The following is an 18,686-nucleotide window of genomic DNA, read 5'->3' on the forward strand; positions in this document are numbered from 1 at the left end:
CTAAGGTTCTCTGTGTGAAACTGTCTCTATAGCAAAATTCAGAATTCACGAGCCTTCCTGTACTTCATGTGTTAATCTGGGCATTGACTTGATTATCTCTCAGATAATCACTATCACTACACAGAGTAGTGCAATCGTGTTAGTGTGGCTCAGCCAAGCTGCAGATTGGAAAGCCACATTATCCAAACTATTACTGATTAAACTGCAAAAGGTAGTTCATGGTGACGAAGGATGCAGAGAAGGCAGAGTTACTGAATGCCTCCTTTGCTTCAGTCTTTACTGCTGAGGCCAGCCCTCAGGAACCCCAGACCCTGGAGGCAAGAGAGAAAGTCTGGAGAAAGGAAGACTTTCCCTTGGTCGAGGAGGATCGGGTTAGAGATCATTTAGACAAACTGGACATCCACAAATCCACGGGCCCCGATGATATTCACCCACGTGTACTGAGGGAGCTGGCAAACATCATTGCTAGGCCACTCTCCATCATCTTTGAAAGGTCATGGAGAACAGGAGAGGTGCCTGAAGACTGGAAGAAAGCTAATGTCACCTCAGTCTTCAAAAAAGGCAAGAGGGAGGACCCAGGGAACTACAGGCCAGTCAGCCTCACCTGCATCCCTGGAAAGGTGATGGAGCATCCTGGAGGCCATCTCCAAGCATGTGGAGGACAAGAAGGTGATCAGGAGGAGTCAGCATGGCTTCACCAAGGGGAAATCATGCTTAACCAATCTGATAGCCTTCTCTGATGGAATGACTGCATGGGTGGATGAGGGGAGAGCAGTGGATGTTGTCTACCTCGACTTAAGCAAGGCTTTTCACACTGTCTCCCATAACATCCTCATAGACAAGCTCAGGAAGTGTGGGTTAGATGAGTGGACAGTGAGGTGGATTGAGAACTGGCTGAATGGCAGAGCTCAGAGAGTTGTGATCAGCGGCGCAGAGTCTAGTTGGAGGCCTGTAGCTAGCGGTGTCCCCCAGGGGTCAGTCCTGGGCCCAGTCTTCTTCAACTTCTTCATCAATGACCTGGATGAAGGGACAGAGCGCACCCTCAGCAAGTTTGCTGACGATACAAAACTGGGATGAGTGGCTGATACACCAGAGGGCTGTGCTGCCATTCAGAGAGACCTGGACAGGCTGGAGAGGTGGGTGGAGAGGAACCTCATGAAGCTCAACAAAGGCAAGTGCAGGGTCCTGCACCTGGGGAGGAATAACCCCAGGCACCAGTACAGGTTGGGGGTTGACCTGCTGGAAAGCAGCTCTGCCGAGAAGGACTGGGAAGTGCTGGTGGACACCAAGTTAAGCGTGAGGCAGCAATGTGCCCTTGTGGCCAAGAAGGCCAATGGTATGCTGGGGTGCATGAGGAAGAGTGTTGCCAGCAGGTGGAGGGAGGTGATCCTCCCCCTCTACTCAGCCCTGGTGAGGCCACATCTGGAGTACTGCGTCCAGTTCTGGGCTCCCCAGGACAAGAGGGATGTGGCACTACTGGAGCAAGTCCAGCGAAGGGCTCCTAAGACGATTAAGGGACTGGAGCATCTCTCCTATGAGGAAAAGCTAAGAGAGCTGGGCCTGTTTAGCCTGGAGAAAAGACTGAGGAGGGATCTTATCAACGTGTACAAGTATCTCAAGGGAGGGTGTCAAGAGGATGGGGCCAGACTCTCTTCAGTGGTGCCCAGCGACAGGACGTGAGGCAACGGGCACAAACTGAAACACAGACACTTCCATCTGAACATGAGAAAAAACTTCTTCACTGTGAGGGTGACAGAGCACTGGAACAGGTTGCCCAGAGAGGTTGTGGAGTCTCCTCTGGAGATATTTAAAACCCGCCTGGATGCGATCCTGTGCAATGTGCTCTAGGTGATCCTGCTTGAACAGGGGGGTTGGACTAGATGATCTCCTGAGGTCCCTTCCAACCTCAACCATTCTGTGATTCTGTGATTCTGTGATTTAGAGCTATTTGGGTATATTTGCGCATAGCACTTCATTCTGCCAGGTAGGTATACTCTAGAGTTTCTAGAGGATTTGGCCACATTTTCTTCCCAAACTATAGGGCCACACAGATTAAGGTTTGCACTACTGAAAATGTCTAAAAACTGCTGTCAACCTTTTAGTTGATTAAATATAGAAAATAGCCCAAATCTTTCATAGATAAGGGATATGTTTTCTCAAGTTTTTCTTGGTTGTGATTATTTTAATTTTGTCCATTTCAAAGGTAATTTTAATGAAATATTAGGAATAGGATATCTTACTTTATTTAGTATATTCACAAAGCAAATACGTATCAGATGAACTTGACCTCATTTGGGCCAAAAGCAGGTATGGGATCTTTTGCTTTTAACTATGTAAGTTTATACAAACACATAAAAAACATTCACTGTGCAAAAGCCTACATCTTGGAATTACACAACCGATTTCCTACTATTCAATATTTTTTCTTCAGAGAGTTAGTCTGCTATTGCCAAGTTTGCCTTACAAAGGTAGTGCAATAACATGCCTGACCAACCTTTATTTGGCTGTAGACGTGCAAAAACTCCAAGCTAATTGCTTCTTTCTGTCAAGGCCAGCAAAATCTTAATTCGGATCTGTCAAGGGAAAAACTTTTTCAAACAACAGGTTCAACTCATCGGAGCCTTACATGACTGGGAGCTTTCAATAGTACAGAAGGGCAAGCTGATCTCATCTTTCTCATGAAAATTTGTTGTCAGTTTATACTTTCCATCCATTTGAGAAGTGTGTGTGCACTGATGCATTGTGAATCTGATTTTGCTTTTTTCCAGTGTCTGTGTTTTTTGAATCCCTTTACTGCCTTAGCACACCTTGTCAGGGGTCTGCTGATCTCACCCCATATTTATGCACGCAAAAATATGCAGCAGTAAAAATGCATGTAAAGCTTTAATGAGGTTTTCTGAATGTTGAAATCTGAATTATCTTTTAAACTTTTAAACCATGATACCATGAAATTTTTATATGCTGTGTGCATATATATGCAAACTTTTGCTTGGAAATCATAGATTTTATATGGATTTTAAACAAAGGAAAGGTAATGGAAGGAAAAAATCCTTAAGAGAAGTATCCAGTCACCTGAACTGTGAAGCTCTCCTGGCTTCATGTAGGTTTAGCTATCATACATACATTCAATAAAATTTCTCTCTCCTGATGCAAGCGTTACTTGATTGAAAGGAGGTGTTGCACTGAATGTCCATTTTTCTGGAGGGAGGAGTAGAGGCAGGGGCCTGCAAATTTGAAGGCCAGGACAAAGCAGTTTACTGTGGTATAGCCTCATGATGTATTATTTCTGCAAATGTGTGATCCTTGCTATGTCAGCTCAGCACAGCTTAAGTAGAGGAAGGAGGGCTTGGTTAAGCAACTGAGTCCCCAGGCTATGGGAGCAATAACCTCTGGAAGAAGGAGCAGGCAGCAGCAGGCAGCTGACATAGTTGTAGCCCAATGTATGAAAAGGCTTACTCCTCCTTGTGCAAAAGGCTTCTGCCCTTTCAGTTTCCTTCTGCAGAAGACTTTACAGGCATTATAAAGCCTATATTTTTATGGACTAGCAAGTAGAGTTGGTCAGGGTGCTGACTGTTTGGAGTTTGTTTTGTTTTTTTCACAAAGATATTTTCAAATAAATGGTATTATCAATAAAAATTGAAACTTTTTGTAGTATTGTAATGAAGTCAGTGATATTTATGAGGGGAAAAGTCATCATGTTCGTTTAGTTGATTGGTTTGTTCAGAATTTATTGCAATGATTTGAGGTAGAAATTGCCACTTGAGGCAATTTTGTGTCCTGGGATTTTCTTGTGACATTCTCCCTAATGGGTTCATCAGTGGTTGAGTGCAGGTGAGCTGAAGGGTTAAGAGTAGTAGTTCAAGTAAGAATACAGACCCTGTTTCAGGGGCCAGCTTTAGTCTCTGAGGCTACAAAACAGTCTGGTTTTAAAGGGAGTATGTTTTCCTACATGTCTACAGAATGTTACTTTAAAAATCCCTCATTTTGCCTGTATATTAATTGACATCCTTAGTTTATAGAACTTCTGAGTGACAACTTTTAAGTCATGTTCTCACTATTCTGCTTTCCTGTGCAAATTTTGCTTCATCTGCTTTGCCCAGAATGACAAACAGTTATGAGCACACATTTACCGTCTTTGGCTTGCTTTCCCTCCTAAACAAGTCTAGTTTCATTTAATAGCTGATGCTATTCTTTTCCTTCCCTTCAGTGAATCTAATCTAATTTTGGTGACAGTTTTTGGTTCACTATTGCTCTTTCTTTTTAAAAGTTAGACAGCTCTGCCAGTTTACTTGAATTCATTGATCACATATCTTAAGAAACAGCTAATTCTTTGAAAACAATGGATGAGCCATCCCTAACAGTTCAGAGATATTCAGAACAGTATATAGACAAGATAAGTGTCAAATTTAAAGATGGTATTGGAAATGTTTGTCACTTTCCTGAACATGCATTCTTTCACAATGATTTAGCTGTTTCTTTCTAATCTTTTTTCCTAGCTGTATGTTATTATTTTTTAAAAAAAAGTTCTGCAAGACAGTGCTGTACTGTGTGCTTCTACAAATATTGAATAGAAAATCAAGAAAAGATAAGTATAATAGAGCTGAAAATAATATTACCTCAAATGTTCCTTCCACCATCACAGTTGCTATTGTTAAAAAGAACATAGTATTGTTTTATCTTAGACAGCTTGCTTCCCACCTGATTCTGAAGGACAAAAAGAAAGAGTAAAGGAAGAAGAATAGAAGTTTAAAGAAGTAACTTAATGCAAATGACCATTCAGTGTTTTAGTTTAGTTCAGGAGGGCATTTTCAAAGTGAGTTTCCTCAATATCTGCACTCGTGCTTTAGTTTGCATTGCAGAGTAGTCTTAGATCATGCAAACTAGATTCCTCTGGATGGAGTTAAACTGAAAGATGCACTCCAGAAGTGCACCTGATGCTCTCCAACTGCTAATGGTATTAGGGGACCAGACTGGAGATAGCTCCAAGAAACGCCCCTGAAATGCATAACATGTAGATGCTGAATCCCCAGCACCAACGGCTTTATTCTACACATTTGTTCCCACTGCACTGCACTGCAGGGCTTGCTAATGTAGATACAGCTTGATTCCATTCCTACTTTTATAGTGTTACTGCTCCATCCCTCACACAGCTGTTGCTTGAGAGCTGTTTTAGCTGATCCCAGTATGTGGTAGATCAGAAACAAAGTTCCTAACAGGGAGAGTTAAGGCTACATCTCAATAATTGAAATTGCTCAGTGTAGAAGATGCTCTTAAAAATCCATTATATATAGAACCCAGGAAGTAAAAGAGAGCAATCTGCATTCCTGTGAGAAAGGGGAGAGTCTTCAGCAGTAGAAGACAACTCTTCTGAAAAGGAACATTTCTAGTTAACCAGGTAGGGGTTCAGAAACAAAATGAGAAGAAAGAGTATTGTTGCAGGCAGATGCAGGCTAATGTCTTTGCTTTATCTTATATTTTGCTCTTTTGTTTTGGTTTTTGAAGGAATAAAATTGTTAGAGGAAAGGAGCAGTCAGAGAAGGATGCTGCTTCACAACATGACCTTCACAACATCATCAACTGACTGCAATGTAGGGTATTCAGAGATGGGGAAAAAAATATTATGAAGAAAATTTGGCCATTTCACTGGTACTGGTAGTTACATCAGCTCTGCTATCACTAAATCTTTGTCTCTAGTCCTAACACTTCTCTTTGTATGATTCTGCATTTTTTTAAGTATAGTAAATTTTGAAGATATGGAATGATCAGTTTGAAGAATTATTCTCTTTTTGGTAATGTTCCTATTGACAGATGAAAAATTTATGATGTTTTGGAACTAGCAGGGTGGAACATTTCTGATTACATAAAACAGTTGCCTTTTTTCCAAAGAAACATGCACCTGGAATCATAGGATGGGAGGCAAAGTGGTTGAAAGAAATACATGGACAAGGAAATCTTTGCCATCTGAAAGAGTTTTGCAAAGAAAGCTGTCTGACTTCACCATAAAGACTTAGGTTTCACCTAATGCAGAGGTGAAATCCAGAAATAGATAGTGCGGAAGGATGCAGAAAAGGTCCCTTCCTAGGATTCTTTGTGGCAGGCCACCTGCTCCTCATCCAAATACCCAGCATATTCCCCAGATCCCACTCCTTGTTCTCCCAGATGTCTTAAGGATTGCCTGCTTCTTAAGGGAGCAGGTTAATAAACAGATCTCTTTTGGGGGGCAGGAAAAAGAGGGTTGGCTTGCTTCTGCTTGGGTGACGCATTTGTATCTTATCCAAATGTAATAAAAGCACAGTATTTAATGGAGGAACCTCCCACTCACCCCACGGCTTATAAGGTGTGTTTGGCCAATGCACCTTGCAGAACAGGATGCCTGAGATTTGCCTAGCCATTATGAAATCATTATTAAAACTAGGGAGACAAAAAAATTAAATGAATCTGGATTTATTTTATCAAAATGCAGACCTGAGAAATTAGTTACTGTATTTGGAAATAAATCAAATTACAGAGAATGCATCAATGCATCTTACAGCAGTCTTTCAGACTGGTTTGTCTTCAAGGTAATTTCTTATTTCCATTCACCTTACAGACTCTTACATTCAGATAACTAAGGAGAGTTCAAATATATCCCAGATTTGGCATCCAGTCTCTAGATTTCCTTCCCGGAAAGGGCATGATGTGAAAGTTTTCTTTTGGTCCCCCTTTCTTAAGAGGGTTTTCTTAACATATATTTACCCCTATAGACTTTCCTGTTGATTTAGTCCTATTAACTGATTTCATCATGGTTCTCAGTTTCTTCCACTTCTTTCAATCTACTCCTTTCAACTACTCCGGATGTTTATTACATAAAAATAACTTTGGGATGTTCTTTTCTGCTAGGCAGACTCAGCTAAACTCAGTAGGTAGTTAATGGTAAATCCACTTTTTCTCTATGATAAAGAAAAAAATGGTATGATTCTAACTTGGACTACCATAAAGAAAAAATTCACCTTCTGCGAGTAAAATTCTTTCTTCCTGACCTGAGGATTTAATCTTTGCTGGCTGCCACGTGTGTATATAATGTTTTGTAACCTGCCTATTGAAACCACATTTTACACATAGATGAACAAATGAATACTTAGTGCTTGCTCATAAAGAGGCTGCACACGATGGCAAAGACACATTTGGTAGTGATACTGGGTTTTGAGTAGCTTTCAGTATTTGACAGGTATGTGACAACCACTAATGGGATGGAGTCAACAGAAGACATTAACACTGTGAAAACTCTTCATGAAGTTCCAATTTTAGCAAATCCATGTGGAACCAGAACAATTACCTGCATAATTTTCTCCCTCAAGATTCATAAAGCACCTGCACTTGATGTGGGTTTCTTGGCATTGGCATAGGTACTGGCCTACACTGCTCTTAGCATTGGCATAACTCTGCATCCATTAGCAGTTAGATACGGAGCTGTATAATAATGTTCTCTGCAACAGGAGTGGACAGAACTCACTACCTGAGAGATCCTTCCTAGTCGTATCTCCAACATTTCTTATAATGATGAGAACAGAATTAGCTCAGTTCTAGATGGTTTGAAAAATTCCAGCCATAGTGTACAGCTTAAAATTTGTTTTAATTTTCTCTGAATTTCATCCATATCCTTCTTTCCTCTTTGTTTGGTAGCAGGCAAATTTAAGTTCACATGCTGAGAGAGGGAGAGCAGCTGCAACTCCAGCTGTCTTCAAAACTCAAGATAGCCTCGAAAGTCTGAAGCACAGATTTTCATGCCACTTATTAATTACCCAGGAGCTGTAGTCATTGAACATGTAGTACAAAGAAATGAAAGAATAAGAGTATTGGTTTTATAGTCTGTTCTGTAATCTGACCTAATTGTGCTCAGAATCTAGTCTGTAAGAAATTTGCCTTTGTGGTAGCACTGAGGCTTAATGGCCCATAAGGCTTTTGAAGAATTCCTCACAGCTGATTGAGTAACTGATTTCTTCACAACATTTGTCCAAATGCTGATGGAGTTCTATAGATTATTAATGAATTTTTTACATAACCAAAACTGATTCCATTTACTTTTAAAAGCTTTTAAAGAGAACATACAGTGAAATCTTACCAAGAATTGTGAGCTTCATATTGAAAACAAGAAATGTTTTCATTGCAGTCAAGAGTTTTATAGCGAAGACAATTTTGAAATGCATACATCTTTGATCTTTGTAGAGATGTTGCATAGTGTGAATGCTTTCCAGGGGCCTCTCAAGGTGGAGTTCCTTGAGTGCTGTTCTGGTCACCTTATACTTCTGAGAATGAAGTTTCAGAGTTACCTCTTAGCTTCTCTAATACCGCAGTTCTAGTTCTGAAATTGCTGTTCTTGGGAATTGCTAAATAAATACATTTTAAAAATGTATTCTGTGGCATAATGAATCTGACTTGCAAACTGAAATTCTGGATGACTTCTTCAAAGACTTCCTGAAAGGCTCTTGGAGGACATCCAGATACTGCAAAAGAATTTTCAGGATTACAGGAGAGTGAGGCATTTCTGAAACTTTCAGAAGGGCAAAGGAATCAAGAATAAGTAGCTAAATAGTTCATGTTTGTGGCACAAGTATGCATCTCACACAGTGTTCTCAGTGTGAGCGAAAAATAAAACAAGTAGGTCTGCCTTTAAGTCTCAGGAGTAAGTGCTAGTATAGATTTTCTGATGTCTAAAAAGAGAAAAATTCATAACAGCTTTTTTTTGCAGCAGGACCATTAACAGTTCCTTCACACTGTTCCCCCTTACTTATTTCATACATACGAGGAATTTTTTGTTTCTGTGACTTTTTCCTTGTGTCAGATTTGGTTGAAATTGGTCAAACAGTTAAAAGCTATTGAGATGGGAAACATCCAGGCAGACTGGCCTGCAAACATAATGTGATTGACTAATTTTTTTTCTCTAAGGGAAGCAGGTTAAAATGCAAGCAAAGTGATAGTCGATAATGGACTATCAAATATTTCACACATCTATGTCTCTGGATAATATACAAAATTATTCTGCAGTAAGCGTATGTTACTATGTAGACTCATGGAGCTGACTTGAATGTGTAAGCCCCATGTTGCCTAAAAAATTTCTGTGCTGCCAAGCTGGTTTGGATCATCCGCTCTGAAAAATGATTGTGACAGCTCTTACATGGAAAGTGCTAGTTTTCATTTCAGCATGCATCCAGCAAAAGTAGCCTTGTCTGCTTTCTGTGCTACATTCTGGTAATACCAACAATAGTTCTCCTGCTAGGAGAAACCACTGTTGATAGTCCTTGTGGTCATAGACTGGAGTATTTCTGAAGGACAACAGAGATGAATTAGAATCCTTTCCATTCTTGTGAATTAATTGAAATGAATGCTTGTTAACCTTGTGACTGTCTGGCAGAGGAGTATAATAGTTTTATTGCTAGCAGCAAAATGACTAGTATGTCTTTTTCAAGGTGTGAATGGATATTTATTTTAGTGTTATAACTGTTTATGCTGTTGATAGGCCATGTGTCTGTGCAAATTTTGTCAATAGAATTATTTTGCAGCAATTGATTTTCTTTCAATGAGTAAATAATGAAGTAATTTTACTTTGTCCATGCCTTAATCAAAAATAGCTCCCATATTGCCATGACAGGCTGCATATTCATATCTTTCAGTAGGTTATATGTGCATTAATAAACTATCCTATAAGCAGCAGTGCCCTTAGAGAGTCACCTGTCCCTATTTCCATCATTCACATATATAATGTCACCAAACACTGTACGGTGGCATTTTGTCAGGGTCATACCATTCTCCTGCTGCTAGCCTGATTAGTTTGTGTGATATGAGGGTTTGCCTGTTTTTAATGACCTTAAAATTGGTCTCTTTGTGCTGTGGTAGGCTGTAAAAACAGATTACCTTCCATTTTAAGGATAGGGAATATGGCTTATTTGAAAAGAATAACACCACATTATTTTTTCCTACCTGTGTGTAATCTCATTCCTTTCTAAATCAATTACAGTTGAAAACTCTTTAGGGTCAACAACAAGCTAACATAGCTTCATTGACTTCAGTGGAAGCACATTAATTTACAAACAAACAAGGATTTGATCTTTACACCGCTGTGTCTGAACAATAAAGTTTTTATATTGTCAATATAGTATATATCTTATTGTCAGAACAAGACCTAATAATGGTAGGGGAAAGTAAAATTTAAGTAAAAATCTAGTGATTTCTGAAGGTTTGGTTAAAAAAAAAAAGATTTTGGAAACAAGATGGAAAATCATAAATAGATGGTGAATATCATATGCCTGCTCTTCCAAAAAGCAAGTTGAACACTGAAGTGCATTTTAAAAGATATACTTTATTTTGGCACTAAGTGGGCAGATTTCAGTAACAGGTGTTAAAAGAAAAATAGTGGCTCAGTTGTAACTGAAAAAGCTTGTCTTAAATTTCATTGTGTAACTTCCTCTGAGAAGGCAATTGTTGCCTTCTCTGAACCAAACTTCTTCCTGCAGGGGAAGACAATAAGAGGTGGGAGCTTATATCATCCTATGTAAAATAAAGAAATTAACTGTGTGTACTTCAATATACTGAGGAAGATGAATGAGAAAGATATGTAGTGATTAAGATGTTCTGAGAGTCATTTTGCAGCTGAGGCTGCATCTCTGAATAGGCTTTCTATGAAGCATAAATCCGGTTCTTTTCTTAAAAACCTTTTATTGCAAATTTTCACACAGAATTACAGCATTGAATAAAAATAGAAGAACAGCCTTTTAAGTATGTCACAGAGATTTTATATGCAACTGCTGTTAGTCCGTATGTGTTCAGACAGCCATTGGTCTTTTTGTCCAAGCCAGTCAGAATATCTGCTTTATCCATTTCCATCAATAGGACCAAAGTCTTTATCAAGCATTAAGAAGTCTAAAAATTAATATATATGAAGAAAACTATTTTGAAGCTGTTAAAATTTCTGACACAGAACTACATGCAAGAGAGAGAAAGCCAAAGTCTCATAACAGCATGTTTTCTTCACATACCATTACCAGTTTTAATATTACCATTCGTGTCACAGTGTTCACATGGTTCTCACCAAAAATACTAAACTTTCATCATTTCCTCTCCCATGCCATCTTCTCCCAGTTCAACATGTACCTGTGCCAGATTCCTCAGCAAATGGTGAGAATAGCTTGCTCAGGCTAGTGTGATGAGAAGGCTGAGCAAGCACAGATAAGACTGTGTGCAGTTCATTACACTTTCTGAGCCAAACCACATGTTGCGGTCTGAAAGAAAGATATGTATTAGGTGATTTAACTTCATTACCTTGCTTTTGCAAGACTGAATCAATTCTATCAGCTTCAAAACTGTGTATAGACACTCACAGCCATTGGAAAGAAGATAGGGAGGAGCTGCAAATAAAATCTCCATTAGTCTGTAGCTAAATAGAATTACTTAATCTTAAAAATCACAGAAAGAGTTTTTATGTGAACCCTGCCATTAGGGAAGATAACTGACCTGGTGCTTTTATTAAAGTGAAAGCAGGAGTTGACGTTCTGTAATTCTGCATTTTGCAAGGATTCTCTCAAATCAGAGAAAATCAAAACCAGCATTGTCCATCTGCTACTCCTATAGCTGAGATTCTGTGAGCATTGAGAGAGATTTTATTAGGAACTGTAAAGAAGAGTGAAACCACAGCTTGAGTGACTGGCAGGGCAGCTGCAGAAAGGACTGGCATCCTATGGAAAACCATTAATGTGCAGCCCTCTGTTTTGAAAGCTAGCAAAAGAAAACTGCAGCTAGACCATTGTAAATAAGGGTTTTCTGCGGTGGTGGGTGAGAGGGATTCTGACACCTGAGACAGACCAGCTATCAGTTGCAAAAATAAGATGATACTTGTTACCTATACCTTTCCTTCATTATTTGTTCTCCTATGAATTAGAGATTATATTCTAAGTGGAGCTGACAGCTGTTGTGTGATATATTACCTGAAGTATATAGACTGAGAAAATGGAACATGTAAGGATTCATCTGTCTGTAATAATCATATTGTAAATGAATGGAAAGTTCATTAAATGAGTCTATTGCTTGTCAAACCTGCTGTGGAAAAATCTCTGGGCAAGGTGAACTAAATAAATATGTTTGCACAAGCAGTATCAGGATTTTCTGTGACTTTCTTGTGATGTTTATTCAGCAAATAAGCACAGTATCTTTGCATTATCAGTGGTTGAGATGCATCTTGTTTATGAAGCTCACTTTGTAATCTTTCACCAGCATGCAGTGTTCCAGGTTTCCTGTGACTTTGGACATATTTTTATGTCTGTTTTTGGCTTTGTCCCTCCAACCCTTGCCCTCTTGTAAGCCTAGTTAAATAGGTCCAAAAGGGTCCAATAGTTGTTCCTGAAAAAGTTGCATAACCAAAATTATTGCCACAGTGTAGGGGCTGAGAGCAAACCTGCAGTCATCAATGAATGAAGTCATCATCTCAACTGTATCTTTGCACTCAAGGAACTGAGACCAAGGAGGTTGAAACTTATTACAACTGTCTCAATGGCTGGTAATATTACAGAGGAGAGAAACTTGTATAACAGAGCTAGGTATCTGGAAGAGATTTTCTGGTTTTGTGCACTACATGTAATCAGAGATCCAGCAGTAATTAAGATGAAGCTAACAGCCACATCATTAAAGTTACAAATGTCTTACACAGGTGAAACCTGTATTTTGAAACATTCACTGAGGTTTATTAATTTTTCAGTTTGATATGAGCCCTGAAGCTCATACAGAGATATGTCAGAGGAAAAAGGGCATTTAGCTTTTTAATTGAGTCAGTCAAGTTGCAAAGCTCATCTGTTTTCCTGAGGGGTAATAAATGAAGAGCAGTATGTAAGGGCAATTAACTGGATATTGATGTTTCTTGTACTGTAAAACAGATTGTATATGAACTTCAAGCCACTATAGGAACTTGAGAGTTTGAAATGAATTACAATAAATGAAACACTTAGACCAAATTGCCCATCTTAGAGAGTCAAAACCGTCTTTACTTTACAAATCAAGAAAATAGTTACATGAAATGTTCATAAGTTATTTGTTACTTGTTTGAGGTTTTTGTTTTGTTTTGTTTCCTATCAAACTGTATTTCCTGTGGCTTTTTGTCATAAAGTCATGGCCACAATGCCTATCACCCCATACTTGGTCCTGAAACGTTCAGAAAGATTTCTTGTCCAAGCAAAATTTCTTAAATGAAATTACCTATCTCCATCTTCTGTTCACTCAAAGAGTTCTAGTATGCACTGATCTACTACTACCTGCTGGCAAAAAGGAACTGAATTCACCTTATTGTTAGATTAAAGGAACCACAGGACAAATCCTGTTTTCTGTCTTGTCATCTCATCAGGAACAATACTCTTCACCTACTGTGCGGTTTCAGTTCCCTGCAGACAAGGGACTCAGAATTTACTTTGCGTCCCACTTCATCAACGAGAAAGTACCTTTATGGACTTCAGCTCAGAGGCTTACAATTCCCTTTTGCATCTGACAGTTTATTTTGATATTGATGGCTGTTGCTGATTTGCTTTTAGTTGGTCAGTCTTTGTTTTTCTTTATTTTATCCATGGTTTTCAAGCTCACACAATGGATTCCAGAGTTTGTGTGAGAACTGAAGATCCTGAGATGCATAAAGCTATAGTGGAAATAGTAAAATCTCTTTGAACTGAAGGAACTGAAATATATATGTTACTGAACTGGGTGGGAGTAAAAAAGAACGTGAATGGAATAACAGCAGTCAGGAAAGAACAGGAATGACTCCTGATCTGGAGGGCTGCACAGCACTTTCTTAAGTTGCTTCCTGCCTTAGTTAAGGGTATCCAAATCAGGTGAAAAAGGCTAGGGCACTGTGAGCACTTAAGTGAAAGAAAGGAAATTACTCTAAATCTTACTTATTAATATCTTGTTCGTTTGTTTGTTTTTTGTCATTGAAGTTATTCAAGCTAATCTTTTGAACTTTGTGACTGAAACCAGAGACCATATTTATTTAAAAATCAATTCTTCTCTCCTGTCAGAAAATTCTGGGGAAAGAGTATACTTTGAGTTCTCTCCAAATGTTATTATATTTTTTTCTTGAATACTGGAATGTGAGATCCAAATGGGATGAATTTCCAGAAGAAAAAGGGGGAAGGAAGGTGTAGTGTTTCACTACAGTTAAAGATGGTTCATATACTGTGGTGAAAGCATTCTGTAGGCATTAAAATACCTTGACTCACTCAGACATTTCCAAATAACACATTTTTATATCTGTACTGTCTCTCATTCAGACCAGATGCTGGCACAACAGCATGCACTCAGAATCTAACAAGCAGGACATGGAAGCAGTAGTTCAAATTCTTCAAACCGTCTCTTATCCAGGAATGAGTCTGTGAATTTCATTTTTCTTCTGTGCCTAATAATACCAGTCAAATGAATATATTTTTTGTGTATTTATTTTTTCCTTAAAACCATAATTGGCATAAAAGCAGTTGAAGTTATAATTTTTTCCTATGCAGCATAGTCATTACCGGTTTTAAAGGAATATATGTTTAACTGTCTAATTAGTTCCAGTCTTACACAGTTGATTCTCAAGGTTGTAAAAACCCATATTCATGAAGACAAAAGTTGAATGTTAGCAGCTGTCTTAATACAGTGGAAAATTCAGTCTTTATTACAGCATAAGCCTAGTGGTCTGAAGCCTAGACAGTCCATACGAGAGCAATCCTTCTACACAACTTCCAGGAAAGGGAGTTTTCTAAGATTTGAGCTGAAAATCACAGGGAACTGTCTGGAATAGGTCAGGCCTCCCCATTTCTCCCTATAAGCAACCAAAGTATAGACTTGGATGTTTTACTTGTAAAGGTGCTCATGCCTTCCTTCCCTGTTGATTTCAGCAGAAATCATAGATCATCAACAGTTTGTACAACTGAGATTGGACCATTTAAGATTATTAAGCTTCACTAAGAGGCTGAAATTATGAGGAGATTTTTATTGTTTAGTACGATACTCTATAGAATTATTCAGCCTTTAGTAGCTCTAGCAATTAAGTGAAGTTACACTGTAGACAAATCATAATCTGAAAATGCTATTTTTTTTTCTTTCAATTTTCAGTTTAGGTATTTGAAGTAAACATTACATAGTCATTCCTTCTTATTATTGGCAGAGCTGTGAGGTGTTAGAAATGGACAAAACCAAGGCTGCTGAAACTCTGAAGGTCCCCATTGCAAGAGTCTTTATGATTCTTTCATTATTTGCTAGTTCACAAATATCTTTGACATTCCTGTCAGGGAGAAGATTACCTGTCAGAAAACCAATAAGAGCATGGGTTATTATATATGCAGTATCCTCTCCTTTTTATTCATAATAACGATAAAACAATGAAGCCTCAAGTCCATTTGGCTTTGATTCATGTTAATTGTTCCTTAATATAATTTTAATTGCTCTGGCAATCTAAGAAATATGAAAATCAAAAATAAAGTGGGAATCTTATATTATGAAAATCAATTATGCCTCCTTTCTTTTGAGAAAACATAAAGTAGCTGTGCAAAGAAGTGCAAGAAAACTTGTAAAGTATCTTATTTACATTAACATACATATAATCCCATTTTCAGATAGGTACCTAAATGCCATTAGATGCAACCATGTGACAGATGCAAACAGCATGCAGTTGTAACTGTTTATGGCTGACTGTTACACTGTCGGCCAGAAAAAAAGACATGATAAAGTTTTCCTGTTAGTTATAGAAATAAAAAAAAAAAGAGAGAGAGAGATAAATCCCTTTGAGTTATTGATGGCTCATGTAATTAAGATTTTGGCCAGGACTGATTTTTGTGGTAGAATGGAAGAGAACAATGTACTCCTGAACAGTCTGCTCTTCCGGTGAGCCACTATATAACTGTCAAGTAAATGGTATTACTCACAAGTAACTCAAATAAATTGTGTTAGCTGTCTGGCACCTCTTTCCACACTTGCACATAGGTTTTCAGGTAACTTCAGTGGAACCAAGAGAGGAGCAATCTGCCAAGAAAGCACTAGAAATAAAAAGTTTATAATAATAGTACCATATTTATGGATATAAGAGAGGTGCAGAGAGAAGAAAGAATACAAAAGATAAAGTCTAAAAGTCATAAATTGTTTAAGCCTGTTTCTGTTTTCAATTAACTTTTTAAAAAACATAAGCAAAACTGACAAACATCAAACATGGTGGAGGTATTTGATCAAAAGGTGTAGATACTGGAATGGAAAATTATAACACTCCTTTTATAGGTATACATTTAACCTTTCTTTTTCAGTCAAGTACACGAAAAATTTATTCTCTGTGATTAAATAAAACTTTCCAGTGAGATTTTCAGTGTCCTCTGAGCCCCATGGATCCAAGCTGGGTCAAACTCTTCCCATAGTTGTGGTATTTTCTGGAGCTTTCCAAAGATACTGCATACCCCTGCCAAAAGGAGGATAAATGATGTTGTGTATTTTCTGTGTGTCTTTTTCTGCACAAATATTGTTTTGAAGCTCTTCATTAGCTATTTTGCCAGTGCACTGTTAGACTGAATTATGGCTGGCAGTACTATATATAAAGAACTGCTGCCCTCAATATAAAGATCTAACAGCAGACAAAGGTCCAAATTCTTCTCAATGGGCTGTAAGGATTCCACTTTGTAAGAACCAGACAATCAGATTATAGCTTCCTATTATAATACTGTTCATCATCTGAGCCAATGTAACTGCATGATGCCCTCTCTTTGTTCACAGCAAGCCTCTGATGTTTAAGTTGAGCAGTACAATTGGGATGAGGTGATTCTGCATGTGAGGTGAATTTCGTCCCAACTAAAAGGCAGGCTTAATCAAAGTAATTTAGACTCCTTGTAGAGTGTGTCACTGGAGAGAGAGAGAGGCATTGCAGTCGTTCATCTCATCCTAGAGTCCTATCCTCAGATGAACATGGTGAACTCCACCTTTGGAAAATGTCTGGATGGGCTGCTGTAAATCATTCACGTGTCAGAGCCCTAAAGGAATTCTTCAGACTGGTCTACAGCCTACAGGATGGATACAGTCCACCAGAAAAAACTCATCTGCCATGCAACCGGTCTGACACTCTGTTCCCCAGGTACCCCTTCAACATCATATTGGAATGGCCTTAATGAATTATTTCTGGCATCTGAAGTCGTCTTCTGTATGTCCTCTCTCCTGTTACATAACCCAAATTCTTGCATTTTCTGGCACGCGGTAGTTGCAGCCAGACATTTGAAAGGGAATGTTCATCTGACCAATACACATGTACTGTGTCATCACAGGAGGAGACAAAGTTTTACTGCATCAATAGTGAACTTGAAGCCTACGTACATTGAACTTGAAGTGTACATATGTCATAACAGCATATATAATAAACCCTCTAATTCAGCACAGCTGAAAGATTAGGCATTACTAGATACATGTATTGAACTTCTGTCTCTTGATTCACCTGTTCTCCTCTGCATTTAAGTGGACCTATTATCATAAGGAAGATGCTTAATTTTTTACATGCCCACTTTACTTCTGAAGTAAAAGCCATTTTTTTTCCTAATGTATTAGGGAGACTATTCTGGAAAAGTCATGGGACAAGTTATGATATCTACACTTTTAAAAGGATGTTTGTAAATAAGTAGTTATTTACACTATGAAAAGGGGTGTTGACACATTAGAAAGGCTAACTACAGGGAAAATTCACTCTATAAAACATAACCACAGTGAGAGATTTAAGAAGCTTGATGAGGAACCTGATGCAGCAATCATTAGATAAGGTTTTACATCATGCAGCCTGTCAAACTACATGATCATAATGGTCCCTTCAGGTCTCAAAATCTATACATCTTCATGCTGCTCATTCTTCCTTATTGGGATTGGATTTCTCTGGGAATGATTGAATTGCTAGACTAATTAAGTTGTAGGACAATCAAGGAGTTTGAGCTGTTATTGAATAAGGAAGTAGCCTAGATCAGACCATCAAAGTGACTGTGGCAGCTTGCAGGATTTTACTCTCAGGAAAGAAAGAAAATAAATGTGTGAAAAAGAGTGAGCCACCAGGAGTATATGAAGAGGAGGGGAAAGAAGCCTGACAAGTGATAGAACTGGGAAAGGGAGCCATAGCACAGAGGAGTCTGCATCTGTCAGACACAATGTGTCTGCAGAAGTCTGCAGGAACTTGATGCTGTGATTACAAGGCTATTATTTGGTTTGTAGATGATTTATTATTTCTAGAATTATTATAGTTCTGGTCTTTATGGAAGGAAGACAGAATTTTTTCAAAACTGGAAATGTTAGTTAGAGATTTTTGGCCTCAAATTTTTTGTTTTAGCTTCTGAGAGTCCAGAAGGCCAGAAAAGCAATTAGGCAATCTTCTGAATTCAGCTCCAGTTCCCTGTGAAGAAGGTTAGAAATAGCTGCTAATTTTCGATAAGAGTCCAGTGTGTGTTTAATTGCTTTCTGCTATACTGGTGGCAAAAGTTAACTTAGCCTTGAGAAGCAGATTTCTAAGATCTCTAAGAAGTCAGGAGATGGCTATGGATAGTCTAATCACTGATACATATGGAGTACAGGGGTACCAAGAGCTGATCTTGTGTTGTCCCTTTGAAAAGAGAACATGTATCTGCAGCTTGCCAGGCACAGGGCTCTGAAGAATACTTCATAGCCACAGGGTGTCGTCCGATCATGAGCAG

This window comes from Apteryx mantelli, chromosome 1 (genome assembly GCF_036417845.1).
Source record: "Apteryx mantelli isolate bAptMan1 chromosome 1, bAptMan1.hap1, whole genome shotgun sequence".
Classification (NCBI taxonomy): Eukaryota; Metazoa; Chordata; class Aves; order Apterygiformes; family Apterygidae; genus Apteryx; species Apteryx mantelli.